The sequence below is a fragment of the Phocoena sinus genome, chromosome 7 (assembly GCF_008692025.1).
Source record: "Phocoena sinus isolate mPhoSin1 chromosome 7, mPhoSin1.pri, whole genome shotgun sequence".
NCBI classification, from domain to species: domain Eukaryota; kingdom Metazoa; phylum Chordata; class Mammalia; order Artiodactyla; family Phocoenidae; genus Phocoena; species Phocoena sinus.
In genome coordinates, this window is record NC_045769.1 from 66,516,548 (window position 1) to 66,528,169 (window position 11,622).

Genomic DNA, 11,622 nt, shown 5'->3' on the forward strand with positions numbered 1-11,622 from the left:
CTCTCATACTTAGGATATCAGATAAGAGAAACAACGAAAGAAAATGTAATGATGTCTCTGCTTGCTTTTTGAAGGTGGTTGAATGAAACATGGCTATCAGCCAAAGGAATCTTTCTGTCTAGCAGGCTGCATTAGATTTATCCCAAGGGACACCAGCCCAAGATACTCTGAAATTGTCTGTCTGGGTTGGGCTGCCAACTCCTAGATATTCAACATTAGCGCCAGGAGATTTCTAACATGCAGTCAAGAGCTGGTATAATTCAAATCAGTTGTACTGAGAGGGTTTTCTTTCCCTACAACTCTCAGTACCAGGATATTGATCAGGGGGCCACACCCTCTTCCCTTCTCCCTCCTCTCAGAGGCCCCAGGATTCATAAACTGCAGATTTGACACTATCACATCTAGTCAGCTGCCCAAGGTCTAGTACAATGTCGAAGGTTTTGTGCCTATCTAAAGCTAACCCAGAGCCAGAGTAGGTGCTAATGGTTGGTCTTTTATGACAACTGGTTCAGAGCTCTTCCATCTGACTGCAGATTTAGGAAATGGTTTGTGGTTCTATGAGCTTAGCTCCACTGCTCAGAAGCTGGGCAACAGTGAAGATCTGAGAAAATTCACAGTCTCTCTGCAGATTAAGAGGATGCTTAAGGAGGTCACCTCTTTGTGAAGAATGGTCCCCAAGAGCTCCAAGGTATAGTTCCAGTTCTGGATTTTTTAAACAGATGTTGAGATCAGGTCTTACATCTCAGGGGAACCAGTTGCATCAAGGACATTAGGACTGAAGATAACTTGTAGAATCACGTTGCGTGACAGAGCCCCTTTGCGTTCCTCTGGGAAGTGGCAAAGAGTACTTTTCTTTCACTTGTTAACCCCAAATGAGGCCACTGGCCAGAAATTTTTGGCCAAGGATCTGACAGATTCTTGGGTTCACGAGAAATACAATTCTAGGAAGATCCTGGCTCCTTTAAAACTTGTTTATTTTTTTCAGAGTAACAGGGATAATTCAGAAATCCTAGAGGCCAATTTCACAAAGCAGTAGAAGTTTTGAGAACATCTAGAGAAACTGGGAACATTGAGAGGTTTGGAATGTTGAGTTAGACCACTTTCCCAGACTCACCAGTAGGGAATCAACACATTTGTTGTCTTAGAATATTCAAGTAGGTCTATTTAAGGCAGAATCAGCTTTACCTTTTGTGTTCCTGGCAACCTGGCTTTCTACTGTCTTTATCACTGTCATAGCGGCATTTGTTAGTCAGGTGGGAGACCCTCATTGGGATCCTATCCCCAGTGATCTGCATCCCTTCCTAATATTTCAACTGCCACTAAGCTTCCTGTTCATTGTTCTTAGAAAATTTGCAATCAGATGCAGATAGACTTTGTTATCTGACACTGGTTATGATCTTCTAATCCTATTGTGTATGTTGACTGTGTCATTCTGAATCTTAATGTCCTGACTGCTCCCTCCCTCAGGAAGAGGAGGGAAAATCTGACTAACACTGTAGAATCCAGGCCCACCAGTGTTGGAAATGATTTTAATTTCAGTCTCTGTTGATCTTGAAACTTAATAATTTTCAGAGATGACCAAGATAACTTGGTTCTTATTTGTTTACAAGTCTGTCTCCCATTGTCCTTAAATCCAGTGACTATATTTTATTACTATTTCCAGCACTGATACCTAGCACGGTGCTTGACACTTAATATATGCTCCACAAATGATTGCTAAATAAATGAATGTCCAAAGCAAAAACCATGGTTCAACTTATGGCCCTATATTATATATCAAACTGCAATATTTATATATATTTTAAAAATATATCTGAAATTAAAATGCTAAAATATAGAATTATAAATAAAAATAAGTGTATATGATTATAAATATATTTTTGAGAAACTTATTTTATAACCACTTTCTGCAAGATAGCATATTCCAGTAATGTGTTCCAAGGGGTCTCAGATGGGTTTTAGGACATCTCAGGAAGGATAGAGTTGAGCAATCAGGAAATCTGAAGCCACCAGAAAGTCCAGAACTGGGACCCAAAGTAGGTCAATCCTAAGTTAGTCACACATAGTGAGGAGCGTTAGCCAAAACTGGCTAAACCCTGGGCAGAATACAATTGCAGAAAATGTAAAGACAAGAGCCCAAAATCAAAAGTCATTTAAGTCAGAAAGAGTAAAACAATCTCAGGGGCAAGAAAAAGAGTTGGAATAAAGAAAATGTTAGCACACTGGAGTAAAGAGATGCAAATACAAGAAGAATCCAAGAATATATATTAGTTATGTAGTAAATGGAGTGAAGCCTGAGCCAGTTTTTGGAGGCTAGAACGTATATACCCACAGGAGTACGATGGCTGTTTTCATCAGATGTTTGATCTGTCCCGATAGCTGCCTTTCAATCAGTCCTCCCACGTAGAAATATTTCTACCTGTGGGACTTTAAATGGTCAGGCGATAAATGTGACTTGTTTTGGATTATACTTATGATATAAAGAAATATCATCAGCTTCTTCTAAACCTGACAGGAATCTTGGAATCTAAGAGAAGTACATTCTGCCTATTAACCCGGGAGTCATTATTCATCAATCTCAACCCTTTAAGATATATCTCAGGACAAGAAAATAATGGTTGATTATTTTTTTTCATTGAAGGTCTTGGACTGCCACTCATGGCCTATTATTATGGTGTTTACACTTAGCAAGTTAGAGGCAGTTGTTAGAAGAAGAAGCAGATAGAAGCAAGAAACTTGAAAGCAGTAAAAATAAAATCTAAAAATCTGATGATATCATGGACATTTTACAAATGTGACAATCAACAAAAGCTTCTCAAGGGGGAAACTCTGTATAGATCCCTTTGTGTAATGAACTTGCACTTTGGCTCAGAAGGTGCCTGGGTCCTGCAATGCCTGTCCAGGACTCCTGTGCCCATGAGAAAACTATGCCAGGCATTTTCTCAAAGCATCAGGCCTCTGCATGCTCTTCTCAGCAAGTTTCATGGCAATCACTGCAATCTTTACCAAGTATCTCTGATATGACATTGTAAATTATAAGGAATCAATATACTGGGTACATGTAAAAATTTTTTTTTCCTGGGAATCAAGATGGATGTGTGGGACAAAATTGAGGCAATGCAAAGGTGGGTTTCATTGTAATTATTGCAGTAACGATTTTAATATTATTCAATTTCAATAAACTATCCTGTTTTAGATAGTGGAAAATAAATAAATAAATAAAAGTCTGGGGCTTCCCTGGTGGCGCAGTGGTTGAGAGTCCGCCTGCCGATGCAGGGGACACGGGTTCGTGCCCCGGTCCGGGAAGACCCCACATGCCGCGGAGCAGCTGGGCCCGTGAGCCATGGCCGCTGAGCCTGCGTGTCCGGAGCCTGTGCTCCGCAACGGGAGAGGCCACAACAGTGAGAGGCCCGCGTACCGCAAAAAAACAAAAACAAAAACAAAAGTCTGATGATAAATGAGATACAAATAAATAAAGCAGAAGAAAATGTAAAAAGCAGAACTCTTTGAGTTTTAAAAATTATTTAAGGGTCTTCCCTGGTGGTGCAGTGGTTGAGTCCACCTGCAGATGCAGGGGACACAGGTTCACACCCCGGTCCGGGAAGATCCCACATGCTGCGGAGCGGCTGTGCTCGTGAGCCATGGCCTCTGAGCCTGCGCGTCCGGGAGAGGCCACAACAGTGAGAGGCCCGCGTACCGCAAAAAAAAAAAAAAAAAAAAAAAATTATTTAAGTATGTCACAGTATTGCAGCTGATTGTTGTAATTGAATATTACTTTGACTTATCAGTAGGAAATTAAATTATATTTTGCATATTCCCGTTATAAATTCCGAGAAATAAGGCAGTAATTTTAATTAAAAAGATTGTTAAACAAAAAAGTATTATGCTTTAAAGGATTAAAAATAACAACTAGTACTTACTGAGTGTGTAATACCTGGCAAGCACTGTTCTAGGTGCTTTATATTTATTAACTCATTCAGTGCTCATATTACCCTATGAAGTAAGTACTCTTATTCTCATTTTACAGTTGAGGAAAATGAGGCATGGAGAGGTTAAGTGCCTTGCTCAAGGTCACAGTTACAAAGTTCTAAAGCCCAGATTTGAATTCCGACAAGAGCTCCAAAACCAAACTTTTTTTTCAAATATTTATTATAAAATATTTCAAACATGTAGAAAAATTGACAGAACTGTACAATAGACACCCATACATTCAACACCTAGAATCTTCAATTGTAATTTTATAATATTTACTTTATCACATGTCTGTCTATGCATTACTCAAACCATCAATTAATTCTTCTTATTTTTTGATGCCTTTCAAAATAAGTTGCAAATACCATTAGGCCTCACCCATAAACACTTAATAGTTCATATAGTTAACTAGAATTCAGTATTTGTTTATGGGCTTTTTAAAGGTAAAGCCAAGTAAAATCCACAAACCTTAAGGGTATCATTTTATCAGTTTTGACAAACATATATACCTGTGTGCTCCAAACCTTCAGGATGTTGAACATTACTGTCACCTGAGAAAGTTCCATCATTCCTCCAATCTCCCAGTCAGTTCCTACTTCACTCCTAGAAATTAATTTTGTCTGTTCTAGCATTTCATATGAAATGGATCATGCAGTTTGTAATCTTTGGTGTAAGGCTTCTTTCACTTGGCATAATGTTTTTGGACTCTCATTTTTATGTGCATCAGTAGTTCATTCATTTTTATCACAAGATTGTATTCTGTTGTATAAATGTACCACAGTTTTTATTTTTCTATCTAGTCTATGGATGGACAACTGGGCTGCTTCCAATTTGGGGTAATTATGCTTTATATTTTTTATACTCTCCTACATGTTTATCATTTCTCTTTCTCTTCATTCCTTCCTAGAGATCTAAATTTCCATCTGAAACATTTGAAAATATATTTTGCCTTCATTCTTGAAGGGTAATTTTAGTGTATGTGTAATCCCAGCCTTACATTTTTTTTTTTCTTTCAACAGTTTAAAGATTGTTACATTGTCTTCTGGTTTCTGTTCTTTTAAGACTAGAAGAACAGTGATTATTGTTACCATTGTTTCCTAATATATTATTTTTTAAAGTGCTTTTACTATTTTGACCATAATATCCCTTGTTAATATTTAACTGATATGATTTAAAACATTAATTAGTAGCGATATATAAAATAATTTGCTTTCTAAACTATTTTTTTCCATCAAAAAGGTTACGTTTTAGGTAGATCCTTTTCAATAGGCTGTCATTGAAATCAGTCTATAAAGAATTCCACACATTTTGCAAATGTACATAATCGCTTTTATTCTTTTCAGCTATTTATATATCATATAACTATATAACCATATATAGTATGTATATATACACACACTCATATATACACATATATTTAAGTGTATATATAAAACATATACAAACATATACAGTTTAATTTTCTTTATTAAGCTCCAGGTCCAAATTTCCAATTAATCTCTGAATTTTTACTTTTGGATATTTCAGATGGACCTCAAAGCCCCAAAATACAAAACATTATCTCTCCCTTCTATAATCTCTAAACTGGTACTTCTCCATATTCCATATTCTCTATGTGATATGGTAGTCAGTCATAAAATCCAGGTGTTATAGACCTCACTGTCAGAACCTGTGATCTATGTACATAGTTAGAAATCAACTATTATTTTTTTAATTTATAAAGATATTAAGAATCACATCATTTTCTAGTTAACACTTTTCTCTATTTTCAAAATAATTCTATGTGCATATACTTTAAAATATATATATTTTAGCAGCTGTACTTGAAATACATGTTAACTGCTTCTATTCTTAGCTATCAAAATACTACTCTGAACAATCTTGTGCATGTGAATTGGTTTGAGATGTACCCATGAAGTAAGTTCCTGTTGCTCAAATTGCAGGGGTAAGGTATATACATTTTAATTTAGAGAACTAGTATCAGATTACCTTCTAAGAAATTTGTACGAATTTAACTCTACCAAAAAAGTTTATTAGAGTGCTTTATTTCCTCACATCCTAGGCAGGACTTTGCTTTATTAAACTAGGGCTTCCATTTTAAATTATTATAAACATGTTTACTTATGATTTCTTTTATAAGTTTCATAGTTTGGTGTTTTTATAAATTTTATTTTGATTTGAATCATTGAGCCATCTAACTTTTATCTGGATATAAGTGGATGGAGCCAAGGATAATGGGAACTGCCTAATTCTGATCCTTCATATATATACTACACAAGGAATACAGTCCAATAAAAGAAAAACAAATAAAACTACACAAAACCCACACCATCAGCATAACTAGAAGGCAGAGAATGCCCAAACTTCAAAATGCCTGTAAAGGAAAGTAAAACCAAATTAATTTGCACCCTCTCTGTCATACTCCAAGTCTTTATAGAAAATTGGGTATCAATTTTATTTTAAATGACTGACAGAAAGAGAATGTTCCCCCTAATTGTGAAAATGCTGGGGAAAAAAGCATTTCCACATATTTCCTTGTATAAGCTATTTAATAACCTCTATATTCCCATTCTGATCTGAAACTACAGTTTTTATGTAGATTCTATATTATACTAATGCTTCAAATTATACTTAATAACAGTAACAAAATCAGTCTCAGGGGAATGAAATCACGTGATAGATTAAAACTCAACTCTTAATAATCTTAAATCTGGGCGTCCACAGAAAAAATGGGGGAGGGGTAATGGGGGGACGAACTAAGTCACAGCCAATATCATATGACAGAACCAGTCCAGCTGACATTAATAATACCTCCGCTAAAACCACCAAAAATATAGCTCTAGTCACTGCTACTGACTCCATTGGTACTATTGCGCCCTCAACTGCTGAAAAGTTGAAGCTTCTGACTCTCTTGCAAATAGGGATTCTCCACTGCCTCTCTTATTTTGTGTCATTAAATTCATATTAGAAATCTTGAGCTAATGTCTTTGATTGGCTCAGCCAAAGTCATGTGGTCACTTCCTAGATCCATAAGATCCTGGAAAAGTCATTATCTGATCCTTTTCGCTTGTATTGCAGGAGGTCTCCCACCATGATTCATACAGTAACAAATTCCCTAAATCTATGTACAGGGTCACCATGCTAGGCAGCACCTCCTCCTTCCAAATTAATGTCCACTATGCTTGCTCACCTTCTATTTTACAAAATTTTACAAAATATTTGATTTTGACAACACTTACACAAAGAAAATTTCTAGACAATCCCATCTGACATCAACCTGTTAGCTACTCAGCGAAGCAAGTTATCCTAGTAAGCCCATTGGTTTTTGGATATCTCTAAAGTAGCCATACAGAGGTATCAATTGCTTACACTTGTCTTAAAATTTTACAGCTTGTAAGCACTTTTGTGGTATAGTTTAGAGGTACCCAAATTTAGATTTAGACACAACTGCGCTAGCATCTATCTTCACTACCTATCTAGCTGTACAATGATAAAGTCATGAAACTCATCAGTCTCTCTCTCCTCATTTGTAAAATGGTGATCACAAGGGTAATACATGAAAATATGACGTAATAGAGTTAGAAACATCTAGTCGAGTGCCTTGAAATGGTACTCACTCAGGAAGTGTAACGATAACTATAATTGCCATATTTATTACAGTAAATATTGGCTCATACTCAATTGCTTAAAGTCTGTTTTAAGGAGAATATTTTTTTTTCTAAGAATGCACCTCTTAATAGCACTTCTGAATGCTTCAGAGAGGAAGACTAAAGAATTCTGTCTGGTGAGAGCCATGTGGCTGACAAGGTCTTGGTGCTCTGGCCAGATGTCAGGCCTGAGCCTCGGAGGTGGGAGAACTGAGTTCAGGACATTGGACCACCAGAGACCTCCCAACCCATGTAATATCAATCAGTGAGAGCTCTCCCAGAGATCTCTGTCTCAACGCTAAGACCCAGCTCCACTCAATGACCAGCAAGCTCCAGTACTGGGCACCCCATGCCAAACAACTAGCAAGACAGGAACATAACCACACTCATTAGCAGAGAGGCTGCCTAAAATCATAATAAGTTAACAAACACACCAAAGCACACTACTGGGCTCAGTCCTGCCCACCAGAAAGATAAGATCCAGCCTCATCCACCAGAACGCAGGCACCAGTCCCCTCCACCAGGAAGCCTACACAAGCCACTGAACCAAACTTACCCACTGGGGGAAGACACCAAAAACAACAGGAATTACAAACCTGCAGCCTGCAAAAAGGAGACCCCAAACACAGTAAGTTAAGCAAAATAAGAAGTAACAGGAATAGGCAGCAGATGAAGGAGCAAGGTAAAAACCCACCAGACCAAACAAATGAAGAGAAAATAGCAGTCTACCTAAAAAAGAATTCAGAACAATGATAGTAAAGATGATCCAAAATCTTTTAATTAGAATGGAGAAAATAAAAGAAATGTTTAACAAGGACCTAGAAGAACTAAAGAGCAAACAAACAATGATGAACAGCACAATAAATGAAATTAAAAATTCTCTAGAAGGGATCAATAGCAGAATAACTGAGCCAGAAGAAAGGATAAGTGACCTGGAAGATAAAATAGTGGAAATAGCTACTGAAGAGAAGAATAAAGAAAAAAGAATGAAAAGAATTGAGGACAGTCTCAGAGACCACTGGGACAACATTAAATGCACCAACATCTGAATTCTAGGGATCCCAGAAGAAGAAGAGAAAAAGAAAGGGGCTGAGAAAATATTTGAACAGATTATAGTTGAAAACTTCCCTAGCATGGGAAAGGAAATAGTAAATCAAGTCCAGGAGTGCAGAGAGTCCCAAAGAGGATAAATCCAAGGAGAAACATGCCAAGACACATATTAATCAAACTATCAAAAATTAAATACAAGAAAAAATATTAAAAGCAAATAACATACAAGGGAATCCCCATAAGGTTAACAGCAAATCTTTCAGCAGAAACTCTGCAAGCCAAAAGGGAGTGGCAGGACATGTTTAAAGTGATTAAAAGGACATGATTAAAAGGAAAAACCTACAACCAAGATTACTCTACCAGCAAGGATCTCATTCAGATTTGACAGAGAAATTTAAACCTTTACAGAGAAGCAAAAGCTAAAGGAATTCAGCACCATGAAACCAGTTTTACAACAAATGCTAAAGGAACTTCTCTAGGCAGGAGACACAAGAGAAGGAAAAGACCTACAATAACAAACCCCTCAAAATTAAGAAAATGGTAATAGGAACACACATATCGATAACTACTTTAAATGTAAATGGATTAAATGCTCCAACCAAAAGACATAGACTAGCTGAATGGTTACAGAAACAAGACCTGTATATATGCTGTCTACAAGAGACCCACTGCAGACCTAGGGACACATACAGACTGAAAGTGAAAGGATGGAAAAAAATATTCCATGCAAATAGAAATCAAAAGGAAGCTGGAGTAGCAATTCTTATATCAGACAAAATAGATTTAAAATAAAGACTATTACAAGAGACCAAGAAGGACACTACATAATGATCAAGGAATCATTCCAAGAAGAAGATATAACAATTGTAAATATTTATGCACCCAACATAGGAGCAACTCAATACGCAAGGCAAATGCTAACAGCCATAAAAGGGGAAATTTACAGTAACACAAACATAGTAGGGGCTTTAACACCCCACTTCCATCAATGGACAGATTATCCAAAATGAAAATAAATAAGGAAACACAAGCTTTAAATGACACATTAAACAAGATGGACTTAACTGATATTTATAGGACATTCCATCCAAAAACAACAGAATACACTTCCTTCTCAAGTGCTCATGGAACATTCTCCAGGATAGATCATATCTCGGGTCACAAATCAAGCCTTGGTAAATTTAAGAAAATTGAAATCGTATCAAGCATCTTTTCCAACCACAGTGCTATGAGACTAGATATCAATTATAGGAAAAAAACTGTAAAAAATACAAACACATGGAGACTAAACAATATGCTACTAAATAACCAAGAGATCACTGAAGACATCAAAGAGGAAATCAAAAAATACCTAGAAAAAATTACAATGAAAACATGACAGCGCAAAACCTATGGGATGCAGCAAAAGCAGCTCTAAGAGGGAAGTTTATAGCAATACAATCCTACCTCTAAAAACAAGAAAAATCTCAAATAAACAACCTAACCATACACCTAAAGCAATTGAAGAAAGAAGACCAAAAAATACCCCAAAGTTAGCAGAAGGAAAGAAAACAAAGTTAGAGCAGAAATAAATGAAAAAGAAATGAAGAAAACAATAACAAATATCAATACAACTTAAAGCTGGTTCTTTGAGAAGATAAACAAAATTGATAAGCCATTAGCCAGACTCTAAGAAAAAAAGTGAAAACTCTCAAATCAACAGAATTAGAAATGAAAAAGGAGAAGTAACAACTGACACTGAAGAAATACAAAGGATCATGAGAGATTACTATAAGCAACTATATGCTAATAAAATGGACAACCTGGAAGAAATGGACAAATACTGAGAAAAGCACAACCTTCTGAGACTGAACCAGGAAGAAATAGAAAATATAAACAGACAAATCACAAGCACTGAAATTGAGACTGTGATTAAAAATCTTCCAACAAACAAAAGCCCAGGACCAGATGGATTCACAGGCGAATTCTATCAAACATTTAGAGAAGAGCTGACACCTATTCTTCTCAAACACTTCCAAAATATAGCAGAGGGAGGAGCACTCCCAAACTCATTCTATGAGGCCACCATCACCCTGATACCAAAATCAGAAAAAGATGTCACAAAAAAAGAATACTACAGGCCAATACCACTGATGAACATAGATGTGAAAATCCTCAGTAAAATACTAGCAAACAGAATCCAGCAGCACATTAAAAGGATCATACACCATGATCAAGTGTATTCCTTTTATCCCAGGAATGCAAGGATTCTTCAATATAGGCAAATCAATCAATGTGATACACCATAATAACAAATTGAAGGATAAAAACCATATGAACATCTCAATAGATGCAGAAAAAGCTTTTCACAAAATTCAACACCAATTTATGATAAAAACTTTCCAGAAAGTAGGCATAGAGGGAACTTACCTCAAAAGAATAAAGGCCATATATGACAAACCCACAGCTAACATCGTTCTCAACGGTTAAAAACTGAAATAATTTCCATTAAGATCAGGAACAAGACAAGGTTGCCCACTCTCACCACTATTATTCAACATAGTCTTGGAAGTTTTAGCCACAGCATTCAGAGAAGAAAAATAAATTAAAGGAATCCAAATCGGAAAAGAAGAAGTAATACTGTCACTGTTTGCAGATGACATGATGCTATACACAGAGAATCCTAAAGATGCTACCAGAAAACTATGACAGCTAATCAATGAATCTGGTAAAGTAGCAGGATACAAAATTAATGCAGAGAAATCTCTTTCATTCCTATACACTAATGGTGAAAAATCTGAAAGTGAAATTAAGGAAACACTCCTATTTACCATTGCAACAAAAAGAATAAAATACCTAGGTATAAACCTACTTAAGGAGAAAAAAACCTGTATGCAGAAAACTATAAGACACTGATGAAAGAAACTAAACATGATACAAAAAGATGGAGAGATATACCATGTTCTTGGATTGG